The following is a 16032-nucleotide window of genomic DNA, read 5'->3' as shown; positions in this document are numbered from 1 at the left end:
TAGAATATGGGAAAGTTGGTATATTCCAATTCATTAATACCTCATTTTGTGGGGAGAGTTGTTATTGACAATGTCAACCTTCATCTGTGAAAAGGTACCTCAACATAGAATCAAATTGACGTGTCTTTTATACTAGTGAATTGGAATTTTATTTTTGTAGTGGTAGGCACACTACTGTACTCCCCCACCAGAAATATATGTGATAGAATTCGATGAATGGATGTCGCTAGTTGTCGTATTTGCGAAAGACCGGGAGAGCTGTGTTACGTTCACCGAATTTTGAGCACTTGTGGTGAGTGCTGTATCAAGTTTACCGAGTTTTGAGAGTTTGTCGTGAGAGCTGTATTAAGTTCACTGTTGTGTGTAGGATCCTATTGTGTGTAATTGAGACTGAGAAGCAGCAGCGCGAGGAGGACGATCAGCCGTCTGTCCAGGCCAAATTTACTGCCGTTTAGTAGTACCTTCACAAATTCAACTTTAGGAAAAACGGTAGTTTCGCAAAATACTTTTTCTTAAAAATTTTTTTTTTGTATCCCGTAAAAAGAATAAATGTATATTTTTGTGTTGATTTTTTTTATTTAATTTTTAATTTTCACAAATTAGGTCAAAATTTTCACAAAATAGATATCTCTCAGCGAAACCTAGACAGACCCCTGACGATGTCAGTCACTAGTAGCAAGTTCAATGTGGACAATCCATCAAAGTAGGCATGTTCACATCACATCTAGGTCACCAATGTGGGGAGAGTTGTTATTGACAATGTCAACCTTCATCTATGAAAAAGTACCCCAACATAGAATCGAGTTGACATTTCTTATATACTAGTGAATTGGAATTGTATTTTTGTAGTGGTAGACACAGTACAATATGATATATTGATGGTAGGACTAAGCTATCCTATATTTATCTCAAATTTTAAGATGGGCTATTTTTGTTTTGAGTGCCTTAATTATTCCATGCTAACTATTTTTTTCAATGTAAATCTTTGGTTATTATCATGATTGCAGTATTTTGTTTAATATTAATACTTTTCAGGATGCTTAACTTCTTTTACTTTGATTGTTGTTTTTTTTAGGTTCATTATTATGGAATAGTCATGAGTTGTATTCTACAGTTAAATTTACAATCGATCAGCATTCCTATCGTAAATTTCAATGCAATCACTGTGATTATTCTTCTGTTCAATTATCTCACATGAAGAGACATTCCCTTAAGCATACAGGCGAGAAACCTTTCAGATGCTCGATTTGTGGAAAAGCATTCAATCAAAATGCTAATTTAAAAACCCATATTGCAATTACACATGGAACCTGAACTATGCTCATTATCTCAAATGCATGTACATTTGAGTTATGGTTTAAAATTATTCAGCAGAGATTAATCGACAATGTCTGTCGAACAATTTAAATATAATTTTTTATTATTATTTAGTTTTGTGTGATTTAATGATTTATAATACAGTTGAATACCGTTTTAGCGAAATCCGAAATAATGAAAATTTTAATGTAACGAATGTTTTCCGAATCCCCAAATGAATCTCTATAGAAACAATTAATTAAAAATACTGATATTACGAAATTCAAAATCCGATTTAACGAAGGTGAAAATGAGCAACAATTCCCATTTTCTCTCATGGTCAAAGCGCTTTTTCATTCTTCAAAAGTAGACAATGATCTCAGAATTCAAATATTTCTGCATCTTCAAAATAAAAAGTTTCCAATATGAAAGGGACATGTCAAAAAAGACGAATCACTTGGAAGGGACCACCCTAAAAAGACTGAACTCCAACCATTCATGTTTGAAGAAGTAAAAATACACGTGGCTTTCCAAAACTGTGAGTTCCAGTTCAGTTGTTTGAACATGTTCATCATTTGGAAAAGTTTGTAATTCCTCCTGGCTCTAAATCATTTGTATGGAAAAAAATTACAGATTAAGTCATTTCTCATAAGTAAGTGATAATAAATCCATTGTTCCTTGTAATTTACTTGTTTTTGTGAGCTTTTAAAATATTGGTTTGATATTTTCTACATGTAGAGTTGCAAATAGATCAAAACTGTAATTAAATGTTTTATTTATTATTTTTTATGCAAAAGAATCCTTTGTCACAAAATAATTTTGGATAATTCGTATTATCGGTATAAAGAATTTTTTTCATTGCGTAGCGATGCTTCGGTCTCTAGGAATTCGCTAAAATGGGATTCGACTGTAGTTTCAGTTAAAAGTTACAATTGTGTGCACCAGGGGCTCATAAAACTGTGTCGCCAGCAGTCTCCTTTTTGAACAACTTTAATGAATCTTTTTTCAGTCACTTTACATCGCTCTTGAGGCTTATTTTCAGAGTAAATAATTTCATTTATCATGCTTTATAATAAATATTGGTAAAAATGTATTGCTAGTTTTCTGATTGTTTTACAGAGTTGCCACAGACATCTATTTTCTATTAAACTATTTTCAGCCTAAGGCGACTATGGCTACTTTTTAATGCTTGAAAAGGCTAAAAAAGCAACTATTTTAAGGAAAAGAAAACTATTTGAAGACTTTTCTGTACTCCTAGCTATGTTTTTTTGCTTAAATTGGGTTAACAACCTGCGGCCCGTGTGAGCTTCTAAACACAGCGAATTTTTTTTTTTGAAAAAAAAAAGAAGTAAAATATATAGAAAATTTTGAGTTGCAAATTTGAGTCATCACTTTTTTAATGATCTCAATTGCTCAGATTCCATTGTCAGTCTATTTTGTTTCTCACTTGCCTTTTCAACGATTTTTGCTTTGAAATTTTGCAGGATTCTAGAAAACCCAATTTTTAATACGATATTATGATGCTTGAATTTCGAATTTGAGTTATCACTTTTCACAATATATATGTGCTAAATCAATAATTGGTAAAAGGGAAAAATTTTTTGGAAAAAAAAACTTTTTTTTTAACGTAAAAATATTTTTTAAAATTAATTCTAGAAATTAAAAGTATTTAATTTTCTGCAAATATAAAAATTTTTTTATATAAAAATTTAGTGCTAGAACATTAACGTTTATATAAAAATTATCATATTTGCCACATAACTTGACTAAAGGGATCATGGTACATGACAATTAAGTCATTTAATAAAATTTTAGTCATATTGAAAAATTTTTGTTCCTATTTACGCTTTAAGCTTCTTTTCATGCTTTAAGCAACTAAAAGTAACTATTTTGCTCATTTTTTTTCTGTGGCAACCCTGGTCTACAGCATAAAGATGAAAATGACTAACAATACAAAGGAATTATAAAGATAAGATGAATAGATTGTATTATAATGTTTTCTCTGAATGATTTTTATACACAGTCCAGTCACATTAATGTGACCACCACCTACTTTAGACGTCAAAGTGAAATAACTAATCGCAGAGTGTAGGTGGCAGCACATTACAGTGTAGTGTATATATTGAATGTCCTAGGGCATCGAAAAGCATTTCAGTCGTTGGCACAATGCAGAAATGTAGCGATTTATCCGATGTCCAAAAGGGCATGAATATTGGCTTTCGGGCCAAGGATGGAAGCATTTCGGAAACGACTGATTTTGTGAACTGTTCACGCACCGCCGTAGTAAAAGTATACCGTGCATGGCAAAATGGCACTATACAAAACAAGCGGAGTGGCACATGTGGTGCACCACGGGCCAAAGATGGCAGAGGCGAATGAAGGCTGCGGAGATGCGTTCAGACGAATAGACGTGCAACTGTTGAGCAACTGACATTCCAGATGAACCAAGGGGCTACCAAGAGTGCATCCTCAACAACTGTTCAGCGAACGTTGCTGCGCATGGGCCTCTGCAGCAGACGCCTGGTTAATGAACCTATGCTGACTGCTGTTCATCGGTGACGAAGGCTGGAATTTTTGCACGCCAGTACCGCAACTAGACGTCCACAAAGCGGCAACAGGTGGTTTTTCCGATTAATCACATTTTATGCTCCATGGGACAGATGGACGTTGGCGTATGCGGCGTGAAACGTCTGAAAGCAACACCCTGCAACAATTGCCGGAAAGCTGCAGGCTGGAAGAGGGAGCGTTATGGTTTGGGGAATGTTTTCCTGGCATTCACTGGGTGCACTCATCATTGTGGAAGGCACGATGGATCAGTACAAGTACACGTATCTGTCCATGCGGACCATGTCCACCCCTACATGCAAATGATTTTTCCTCAGAATGATGGCATCTACCACCAGGACAATGTGAGGTGTCATACAGCTCGCAGTGCATTTGCGTGGTTCGAAGATCACCAGGATGAATTTATCTTACTCCCCTGCCCGGCAAACTCACCGGATTTAAACCCAATCGAGAATCTGTGGGACCACCTCTATCGGGTTGTTCGTGCCATGGATCCTCGACCGCGTAATCTAGCGCAGCTGGCCACGGCACTGGAGTCGGCATGGCTCAACATCCCAGTGAACACTTTCAGAAACCTAATTGACTTTCTTCCTGCACGTCTCGTAGCGGTCCGCTCTGCCAAAGGTGGTCACATTAATGTGACTGGACTGTGTATAATAAGATCGATTATACTGTTTTTTTTTTTTAATAACCATAGTGTTAGTTTCTTAGCTTGAAAATAGTCTGAGAAATGTTTTTATATTAAATTTCTTTCAGTACTTTGACTTCATATAGAACAGTCACAAAAAAAGCCAAAGCCAGGTCACATAAATATGTTGTTCCAAATATAATCAAATTTTTGGAGTGTTTTATTTGTAGTTATGTTTAAATTGTAAGCAGATTCTCAGTAATAGTTATGTAGATCGCAGGAACTTTTGGTATACACATTTTAGATTATTTATTTTTTTCCTTTTCTAATTCCAGATATGCTAAACCTTCTGCACTTTTCATATGTTATTTTTATCACTCATTCTCATGTCATATACATTAAAATAAATTAAATGATTTTGCTACAACTATAGCTGAAAAAATATTTGTTATTTTAAAAATACATTTACCGTAAAATATTATTTACTTTAAAATTCAAAAATTGTTTAACTATTATGAATGATAATTATTTTTAATGCTGATGATACTAATAGGTGGAGTGGATGCATAATTAAATTTTAATCTGTGTTTCAAAGGATAATGTTTCATGTATCAGGGATGAGATTTTTCCGCTTTTTAGCGGATTTCCGCTTTTTTCACTTTTATCTCTTGAATTTCAGTTTTTTTTTAAATCAAAAATTCAGATTTTTTTAAAATTTCACTTTTTTTTTATAAGTATTCCGCTTTTTCAGAAAATTTACCGATTTTCAAAAAGAAACAGGAAATTCAAACTACATAGCTAGCAGTCCTTTCTCATTTTTACTTATTATAGCTATTTTCTCCCCTTTTACTCGCAGCAGATAAGATTTTCCGAATTTTTTACCCGCCCTCCAGATAGATCCGATTTTTGTAGTTCAAACGACACTGCTTCTGACAAGCCTTTTAGAAGTGCCAAGCCTGGAATCTGCTAATATCTCGATTCTTATTCACACGATTTTAATATCAAACATGACTTTTCATATTTGCGTGTTGCGATTCTTATTCACGCGACTTGAATATCGTACGTTGCGATTCTTATTTACGAGATTAAAAAATTTGATTTTGTGATTCGTATTTACACCTTTTTAAAAACCTATATAGCGATTCGTATTCACGCAAGTTTAAAATTAATGTCTTGATTTGCTCATTCGGTTTATAATATCAAACATTGATTTTCGCATTTATACGTGATTTTAAAATAAGGCATTGGGATTCGCATTCACGCATTCTAAAAATTATGCATCATAATTCTTATTTATGCAATCTAAAAATTACGCATCATGATTCGTATTTACGCGATCTAAAAATTATGAATCGTGATTTGTATTTACGCGTTTTAAAAATTCTATATCCCAGTTTGTATTTTCTCATTTTCAAAATCGTATATCTAGTTTCATATTCATGTGATTTCAAAATCCATAATTGTTATTCATATTCACGCAATTTTAAGATCAACTATCGCGATTCTTGTAAGAAGTAAATTTTTTTAAAATTAGTTACTATAAAGGTGACTGTTTTTCTAACGACGATTATTAGTATATGTAAGTGTTACAACATCAGAGAAACTGGAAGGGAATATATTCAAAACTTACATTCTGTGCTTGCAAAGAAGAAAAAATAGGATTTGTCACAAGATGTTTGAAGATGGACTAACGACTAAATATAGCAAACATAAAAGATATAGCAAACAAAAGCAATCACTTAAAAAGTGATTTAATTTAAATTTTTTTTTTTTGGAAAAAGAGTTAATTAACTCATCATCAAAATTTTATTTATAATTGCTGTTATTTATGCTATAAAATGCAAAATTCTTATCAAATAAAAAACAATTATCTAAACAGTTGCTGATTGTCATGTAATTTTTCAAACTAAAATAGCAATTTTTGTATGTTAAGGAGTTACTATATATTTCTACTTCACTGTTATTGATATGTTTCAAAGGGCTCTAGTTAGATTAGACTATAATATGAACATAATGATTCGGTCCATTTTTAAATTTTTTTTTTCCAATATAATTTGAAAAGTAATATTACTGATATATTTGCTATAAATCACATAACAGTATTTATTAAAAGTATTCTCAGTAGTTTTAATTTGCTAAACCAAGTAGTTTTTCAAGTAATAATTGTCTTTTATGTGAACTGAGGAAAAATATAATTTCCAGCTTTATTTTTTCAATTGGTAATTTTTATTTTCACTAAATGTTAAGTAGCAATGTAATCATTTATATAATAATAGATTAGTACACAATTGTATGTCAACACATTATTTATTACCTTAAACTGTCTGTAATTTATTATTAAAGGGTTGCGCTTACGTAAAATTTACGATTGTGGTAATTCAGCTTTTTTGCCTTTTGGCTAATCTCATCCCTGATGTATGAATACTGTATATAATAATCCTGGCAGCATAAAATCTGAAATTTTGTTGTGATGTTTATTTATGGTAAGAATGTTAACAAACTTTTCATTGTTAAACCTATTTTTTTATTTTCTTCGGTCTTTTTGAAAACTGTGTTTCATGTAACTACAAAACTTTTTTTTTTTAAAAAAAAAATTGTATTTATTCAGTGAGTCTACAGACTACAATCGACTTTCAGAGTCATCTCTAGACTTCTTGATGTCACCGGCAAAATATTTCCTGAGACCCTTTTAAATATTCTCTTTACGCATGATCTCGAGGATCATGTGTACCTTCAACGTTTGGCTAATTTATTATTAAAATTGTTGATCTATTCATAAGTTCTATCACAAGAATAGATTAAGGTTATTACTGAACTTAAAATTAAGTTATTAAATTGGTTATTACTTAATAACTAACTTAAACATATTTTAATCATTATTATTATTTTTTGGTTATTCCTTAATAACTAACTTAAACATATTTTATTTAATCATTATTATTATTTTTAAAATTTTCTTTGAAAAGTTTAAATATTATTTAATTTTTATTAATGAAACATCTTCTCTGGGGTTTTAAGAAGTTAGGTATTTCAAATTTAAAATGTCCCCTCCTTAAATAATCACATACAAATGTTTAAATGTTTCTTATTTTATTTCTTTTATTTGCGTGAATCAAAATGAAGAACAGGAGCTATGCCTTGGTCAAGGTTATTTCATATATCTAAATGATTGGAATAGAAAACAGTTTTTTAAATTTTCAATATCAAAAATAAATAACAATAAAAAAAATTCTATAATTATTAAATAAAAAACTTCAATATCATTGCTACAGGGTATCTCCGCTCCTGGAAAGTCATGAATTTCGGTTTTGAACAAAATTTGTCATGATTTTGACTATTTTTTAAAAAAATCATAGAAAGTCATGGATTTAGTTTGCCAAAAAATCTAATTTTTAAAATGGAATTTACCCCCACCCAACTCCCCAATTTCATTGTGTTCCGAATATCTGAATTTATAACGAAATTCCCACTCAGTCCTATTTTATTAAAATATAAAATGTTTTTATCATGTTCTTTAAAAATTATGGTGTTCTTTCAAAAAATGAAAGAAAAAAACATCACTTCTGAAGCAAATGATCTTTTAAACTTCTGTGATTTTAGAATTTTTGTTATTATCTTTTCTTTTTATTTTATCAATTTAAAATTCTAGCTGAAGCAAACCAGTCATTGGTGAATTTTTTTTATTCCGTAATGAGAACAGAAAAATCAGGAGTATTTCTTTCTTTTCCAATGAACAAGAAAAGTATCTTTAAAATATAATTCTGCAGAAAAAAAGAAAAAACAATTTTGCTGTTGTAGTTTTTTTTCCAGCTATTTTATTGCTTCAACTCTTTCTTTACTCTGTTTTTTAATTTTAAAATCTATGAAGATGCAGAGTATAACAGTTTTGGTTTTACTTATCATTTCAATTAATGTTTTCATAATGCTTTTCAAATTTATTGTTCTGTTTTGTCAGAAAAAATAGTAACTTTGTTAAGTCATGAAAAATTCATGGAATTAGTCATGGAAAGTTATGCATTGGAAAATCTAAAATGTAGCAGATACCCTGTGCCTAGAATTCTAGAAATAGGAGACCCAGCAAAAGTGTTCCACTTTAGGATGGCTCTGTCAATTTGGAAAAGTCAAAGAATTTCATCAAAATTATCAAAAAATTTGGATGAAGTATTTCATTTGGATTTCAAATTTTTGTAACATTTTCCCAAACATTTACTGTTCAATTCTTAATAGTTGGAAGAAAAAAAATATGCCACATTCTTATTGATTAATTTATATTCTTTACATAATCTCTTATTGCAAAATTAAAAAAAAATCTTTTATAAAGAAATAGGAGCAAACATTTCAAGTCTGAGAAAAGAGTATGCCTACTCTGTTATAAATTCTGCTTTTGCAATTACTGATTACTCGTGTTATTTTTATTATACTGTTATAGTATAGAAATTAAAAAATTATTTAATAGCATACTTATAATAAACTTTCAAGTTATCATCTTCCTTATTTAAAAATTACTTTCAATTTGTTATGCTTTTCGTTACCACCGGACGTTCAAATATAACAGAGACTACTTCAATGATAAGAGTTATTGCTCTTAGATGAATATTCTTTTTTTTTTTTTTTTAAATTTTAATTTCAGGAACGGGCATGTTTTACAAAACAGCTCTCCAAGTTCCATAAAAAAAGTTTTTATTGCATAGGGCAGAAATTGGAAATTTTAGTTCATTTTTTATTACCAATTGTCCTGAATTTTCAAGACATGTTGTTCTGGTTAACTTATTTTTTTTACAATTTCTGCATTATTAATCATCCGTTATATACTAGATAATAATATATATTCCAAAATAACAAGAAATCACAGTTCCTATGATTAAGTTTGCTTAAATAATTTATAAATCTAAAAGGAGGAATCCAACTTCAAACGGGAACTTAATATCAATCCACATGTGCAAAAAAAATTACATTGCCCAATCTTAAACCATCATTCGTTATATTCACTTTTTAATTATTTCAATCCTGTAAGATTTTTCATGTATAGGTATTTAAGTACTCTAAAGTATCGTTTTATCTTATCACATTTTTTGTAGATCTAAATATTTCTCAGCAATAATATTATTTGATATATTCCACATTCTGAAAATATTGATAAAAATGTACAATTATTGCCTGTTTTGATTTTACAATAGTGTTTGTCAAACAGTATGTAGTCCAAACAGAAAACTATTTAAGTGCTGTTTTGAAAATATAGTAATTTTTACAATAAGATTAATTTTAAGAAACTTTGAAACAGGAAATTTCCACTTTCATTGAGAACTTTGAATAGCACCATTATCCTCTCAAAAACTATTTCAAAAGTTTTCCTGGTTTCTGAATTAAAGGTTTTGTACTTTACAATTCTGTTATGTTGCATCTTTAATTTTGTAAATCAGTTCTCTGTGAAGTGAATCTGTTTAATATCATTCAAAATAAAATAACCACAAGCTGTTTAGTTGCTTTTACTTCTTTGGCAGTTTGTTAATTTTGATTATAAGTAGCCTCCGCAATGTGTTTTCAAATTTTGTTTTATAATTTTATATAACCATTTTTAATACATTTATGACTTTTCCTAGCTAAAAATTTTTTTTCTTCATCTGCTATAAATTAATTTCTATTTTATTTTTTCCCCTCTTTTTTTTTTCCTTCAAAAAGCAAAATTTAAAAAAAGATTTTGTTTCTAAATGCAATCCCATATTTAATTTAATAAATAATGATATTGTGATTAAATTACGCAAATTTTAATTAAAATCAAAGTTATTTAAAATAATAGTTATATGGATACTTAAAACTGCGGGTAAAATTTTTTAGAGGCCAGCACCTATTATTTTTCTTTACAATAACATATACATGTTCTAAATAAGCTTTGAACATGTTGAAAGCCTAATGACAGAATTTTTTCGGACTTTCTGTGACATACCTCTCTAATTCTGATATCTATCTGCAAGATACTTTATAAAAAATAACAAATATACATGTTACTAATTTAAAGTAACAGAAGCGTCAGCATCAACAGAAAAAATCGGATTAAATTAAATAATTTTTTTAATTGAATATGTAATATTTGTTTTACTCTTATATTATGGGGGATATTCTCACATTTTGTAAGGGTATATTTGATAACACACTATTTTCTTTTTCACATATTGTAATTCATCATCACATTAAAAAGAACTAATAAAAAATCTCGAAATCCGTAGCAGTAGTAACTACCGGAAAAAAAAAGATAGACAACGAAATCACGTGAATCGGACTCTTCAAAAAGGGGCTACTAAAATGACTGTTTTCATTTCGGAATTCAGTCGTTTTAATAAATAATATTGCATTTAAAATATCGGATTTTAAAATCTATGTGGAAATCAATAGTAATAACAGCATAAAAAATAGAACAAAAATTTCTACAGAAAAGAAAACCAAATTTTTTTTTATTATTCTTAAATGAAAATAGAAAAATCGCAAGCATTTTTTCCCACTCCGATGCGAGAGATAGGCATCTTTAAATATAAGAAGAAGAAATCTGAAGAAAAGATAAAATCCTTCGAAAATTTCTGCAGAAATTTTTTTTTTAAAATGTTTTACTTCCCAAAGAAAAAGTCTTTCTGCAAGAACTCGATAACGTTCTGCGGCCGTGTTGCCACGGGGGTTGAAAGTATAATGTGATACTGACTGATAATATTCCTTCTACAAAATTATTGTTTAAATTGCTGAGGAAGGAGAAAAATATATATTTTTTCTTTGTGGAAATGTCTTGTGCTAATCTGACTATCTTTACCTTCACAATTATAATTTGCTCTTACTTTTGCAGATTGTGTCACTCCTGCCCGCCAACTTTTTATAACAACAAAATCTCTCATCGGTAAAGTTGTTTACCCTCTTCATAGTTGCTGTCTTTGTGAATATTCTTCACTTAAAATGTCTAATGTTAAGGCACACATTAAAACTCACACTGGTGAAAAACCTTTTAAATGTACTATTTGTGGGAATTCATTTTCTCAAAAAAGCAATATGAAAAAGCATATATATATGCACCATTAATAACCACTATTGAAGCCACTTAGCTGCTCAAAGATTATATCAAAGCTCTTGCAACTATTTGAATTTTACAAATTTACATAATATATTTTTATACGAAGAAAAATTTTTATTTTTAAAAGAATTGTTATTGTTGTTATAACTTTATTTATTAATTCCCTAGCAGCAAAATAACTTGGGGCCTCATCCAGCCAATATTCATGAATCTTGGCTCAGTAAGGGTTCAAAGGGCCTTTATTTTTCAGATATTGGCCCCATATAGAACTTTCCGATTCACCCGATATTTTACAGCCACTTTATAACCAATATCAAACCTATATAGAATTGTTAGATTCACCCAATATTTTATATTCATTATTTAGCCAATGTAGGCTCTATATAGGACCAATATTAAAAAATCTAGGCATCTTAATATTGGTCCCTCGGTGTATGTTCTTATAGGACCCACATTGAGCCAATTTTGAAAACCCAACTGGGGCCGTCAAGGTAAAATTGTTACTAGGGTTGTTATTGAAACTTAATAACATTCCCTTCTGCTAAATTTTAATTTTTTTGAGGATATATAAATACATGTGATTTGCTTATTAATAAGCTTCATCTAATGTCACTAATTGTTCCTATAGGCGACATGAAAATAAAAAAAAACAATGGATTTTCTCCTATATTATATACTGCATTATACAGGGATAAGATTAGTGCTGTAATGCTTTACTCTAAGCGCACATGAGCTGTTTACTGTTCAACTTAACTCCATAAAACAAAATGAGGAAAATGTGATAAAATAGTGTATATAATTTTTAAAAATTCTCTTTAAAATAAAAAATTTCATTATTTTGATTTATTAACCTTTTATATTTGGGGAATTTATTAAAAACTTAAAAAGATAATGTTGAACTAAATGCTCCAATAAAGTTTAAGGTATTTTAAAAAGTGGAGTTAATTGATTTTTGCAGTAAACTGCTCATTTATTATTCATTGTCAAATATTAGACTTTCCCGATTATTGTATTATTATTGAATAATGTAATGAATAAGCAATATTATTTACTGTACCAAGTCCCTTATTTACCTGTGTTTTTCAATACTTGATTCTATTAGTAAATGTTTAAATTATTATTTTTGTTGGTTGACAGCTAAAGATCCTAATTATAAAGTAAATTTGAAACTTACATTAAAAATTATTTTATGACAGTATATTTTTAAGTTTTTCTGTATTGCTATTTTTTATTTGATAAATTTCCATGTTAGCACTATGAAATGTTTCTAATAAATTTGTTTTTTAAATTTTTTATTTATTGCTATTAACTGATTGATACAGATGATTAATCAAAATTGAAATGTGCTAAACTTATGTAACTACGAAAATATTGTGGTTATTTTGATGGAATTTATCTGAGAAACTTACATATATGTGGGTTGGGTTAATAATGTGTAGGTAGGGTATTTATAAATGGGTATTTTATTTACCACAGTCCTGAGTAGATATCCAAAATCAGGATCGTTACTTTAGTCATTTTTAATGCATAAAAAATTATTTGTCTTGATTATAATTTTGGAAATAACATAAATATCTTTAACTTAAATGTTACAGCCGTGAAAGATATAATTCAAAAAATTATAATTTCCCTAGAGAACATTTTTTTCAGACTTTGTTATTTTAAAAAGAAACACAAAAAGGTTTGTATAATTTATTATAATCAGCTTATTCAAATTATTAATTTTCTTTTTAATTTTAGGTTTCAGTTTAAATTATTATTTCAGATTTCATTCTCTTTTAATAAACACAGTTTCAATTAACTTGAAAATAAAAATAAAAAAATTTCTGATAGTAATAATTTTGTAAAATTAGATATTAGATTTTTGTAATATGTTTAAAAATATTTTGATTTATATTTCTTGTACAAAATACTTTTTTTGTTGCAATGGGTGAAGTATTAAGCATGGTGCATAGTGTTTTTTAAAAGTGCTTAAAGAGGCTTATTTTCAATTTCCGTTTTTTAAAAGCCCTTAAATGTGCTTTTTCATAGGGTGTTTTTAAAAAGTGCTTGATATTCCTTTTTCGAAGATTTTTTCTTCTTCTTTACCATATCAATTTTCGGCACGTATTATGCAAAAGGGTGGTTTTCACATTGTTCTATTCAACGTTTTTACAATTCATTCCACCACAATCCATTTTGGCCTATTGTCGGTCCATAGCGTATGGAAACGGCAATCATTTTGCATGTTTTTGTGAAATACTTGTGAGTCCACATATGCGTCTGCTGAGCTGAGTTCGGTGAGATTCTTGCACTCTCATCTGTAACTCTGCTGCATTTTACAAGATATTCACAATTTCAGGCTTCATTTTCCACCCTCATTTTTCAAACCAAAAAATCTCTCGATCTTTTTGTGGTATCTAATATAATCAAGAAAAGAGTCCTTTGTCAGAAACTAGTTATTTTATCATGATCATGTAATGTCTTTTAAGATTATTTTGCATTTTGTTAATGTAAGTAGTGCTTAAAAGTGTATTTTAAGTTCTTAAAAGGTGCTTATTTTTTGTTGATAGATTTGGCTACTCACCCTGATAAAATATTTATTTTTTGTGAAATTACCTTGTACTAATCTGACTATCTTAAAATAAATTTTCACAATGCTAATTTGTTTTTATTTTTGCAGATGGTGATGTTACTCACACAAGCCATCTTTTTATAACAACAAAATCTCAGATTGGTAACCGTATTTACCCTCTTCATAGTTGCTGTCTCTGTGAATATTCTTCACTTAAAATGTCTAATGTTAAGGCACACATTAAAACTCACACTGGTGAAAAACCTTTTAAGTGTACTATTTGTGGGAATTCATTTTCTCAAAAAAGCAATTTAAAGATACACATTGAAAGACATTCTAAATTACCCTTTGCTACTTATTGAAGCTGATTTTTTTGAAAGCCCTTGCAACTCTTTCTATTTTTCAAAGTTATATGGTAGTGAGAAAGTTATTTATGAAATATTGTTCAGTGACAATAACAAATTGATAATTGTTGTTCCTTTTAATTATTTAATTCAGTAAACTCTCGCTACAATGCTATCCGATACAACAACTCCCTCTATTGCAATAATGTTTCGTGGTCCTCACGAACTTTCATATGAATTAATGTTATCCACCTCTCAATATTGCAATATTCTCTGAAGCAATAAACCCCTGTGAAACGATTTTTTCTCTTCTTCAAATTTCAACCTTATTTTTTCCATTTGTTATTGGTTTTCAAATAATGTAAAATCTTATCTTATTTCATTATGTACTTATCTTATTTCTTTTTACCACAGTGAATGGCTTTTGTATTCTGATTTCAATTACTCCTCCTTGAATGTACATAGACAACCCCAAGATTTTCCTCTCTTAGAATTGCCTCCCTTATCTCTTAAGTCACAGATGTAACATCCCTATCTGATTTCATATTTAGCCATAATTACCTCTCTGCAAATTAAATTTTTATATAATATATAATTAGATTTATAGTTAATACATTTATAACATAAGAATTTTTAAAAAATCTTATTGCCTCTCCATAGTATGTAGACGTTTGATATAATAATATATCCCTCTACAACAATATATTTATTTGGTCCCCAAAATATTGTTGCAGCAAGGTCTTACTGTATATGAATTGAATGTCATTCTCCGTTGCAAATTTTTTGCTCAATTCTTTTTTCTGCATTTTACTTTATTTGAAGATGAAAATATTAATACCTATGTGATCTATACTAATATCTGAATTAAGAATGTTCTTCACGGAAAGAATCTATTCACAAATATATAAATTGTTATTTTTGTTGAATAATGTGTAAAAAATGCTTTGAAATCCCTTATTGAGTAAATTTGAAATTCTTATAAAAAATGATGGTATAATTCTCAGTTTTTCTGTAATTCTATTTTTTATTTATGTTTGTAAATCGGCTGTATAATTTTTCTAAATTTTTATAATAAAATAAGTTTTAAAAATTTTTTGTTTTTACTAATTTGTTGCTTCAATGTTATGTGATGACATTTTTTAGCCTAACAGATATTGATTAGAGTCGTGTAAATACCCTGTGGCTGATTATAAATAAGATATTTACAAATAGGTATAATTTATAAATAGGTATGTGGATGTTTATAAATTGATATTTACCTCTTTCCCCGGGTAAGTATTCGAAATCAGGCTATTTACGGTTTTCAATCTTTTTACATCATAAAACTTTGATTTGCCTTGATTATAGTTTTAAGAATAATATAAACCTCTTAATTTATACAAATAAACTTATAATGTATTATGTGAGACTTGGACTATGACTCCTAAAGATGGGGCGGTGTGCGAATTCTTTGGTCTGCATTTGGTTTGGTCTAAATATAGTTTTTGAACTTGGACTATGACTCTTACAGATTGAGCTATGTGTAAAATCTTTTGTCTAAATATGATCTTTGAGCAAAAGGTCTTGGACTATGATTTTTTCAGATGGGGCTATG

The 16032-nt window shown here is 29.2% G+C and overlaps 1 protein-coding gene across 16 annotated transcripts in view; it reads left to right on the top strand.

Moving 5' to 3' along the window:
* The window catches only part of LOC107442860 (uncharacterized), a 54890-nt gene that overhangs the window by 34163 nt on the left and 4695 nt on the right, over positions 1 to 16032 (top strand). For 12 of the 16 annotated variants that reach the window (XR_011637170.1, XR_011637168.1, XR_011637169.1 and 9 more), the window contains one exon: positions 1076 to 14738. The gene's annotated coding sequence lies outside the window, so the exon portion shown is untranslated. Of the gene's footprint in view, positions 1 to 1075; positions 14739 to 16032 lie in introns of those variants that run through there. The other 4 variants (XR_011637160.1, XR_011637157.1, XR_011637156.1 and 1 more) reach the window with 4 other exon arrangements.

Source organism: Parasteatoda tepidariorum, chromosome 7 (assembly GCF_043381705.1).
Source record: "Parasteatoda tepidariorum isolate YZ-2023 chromosome 7, CAS_Ptep_4.0, whole genome shotgun sequence".
Classification (NCBI taxonomy): domain Eukaryota; kingdom Metazoa; phylum Arthropoda; class Arachnida; order Araneae; family Theridiidae; genus Parasteatoda; species Parasteatoda tepidariorum.
The sequence above is the reverse complement of the archived record's forward strand: the minus strand, read 5'-3'. Positions and strand labels throughout refer to the sequence as shown.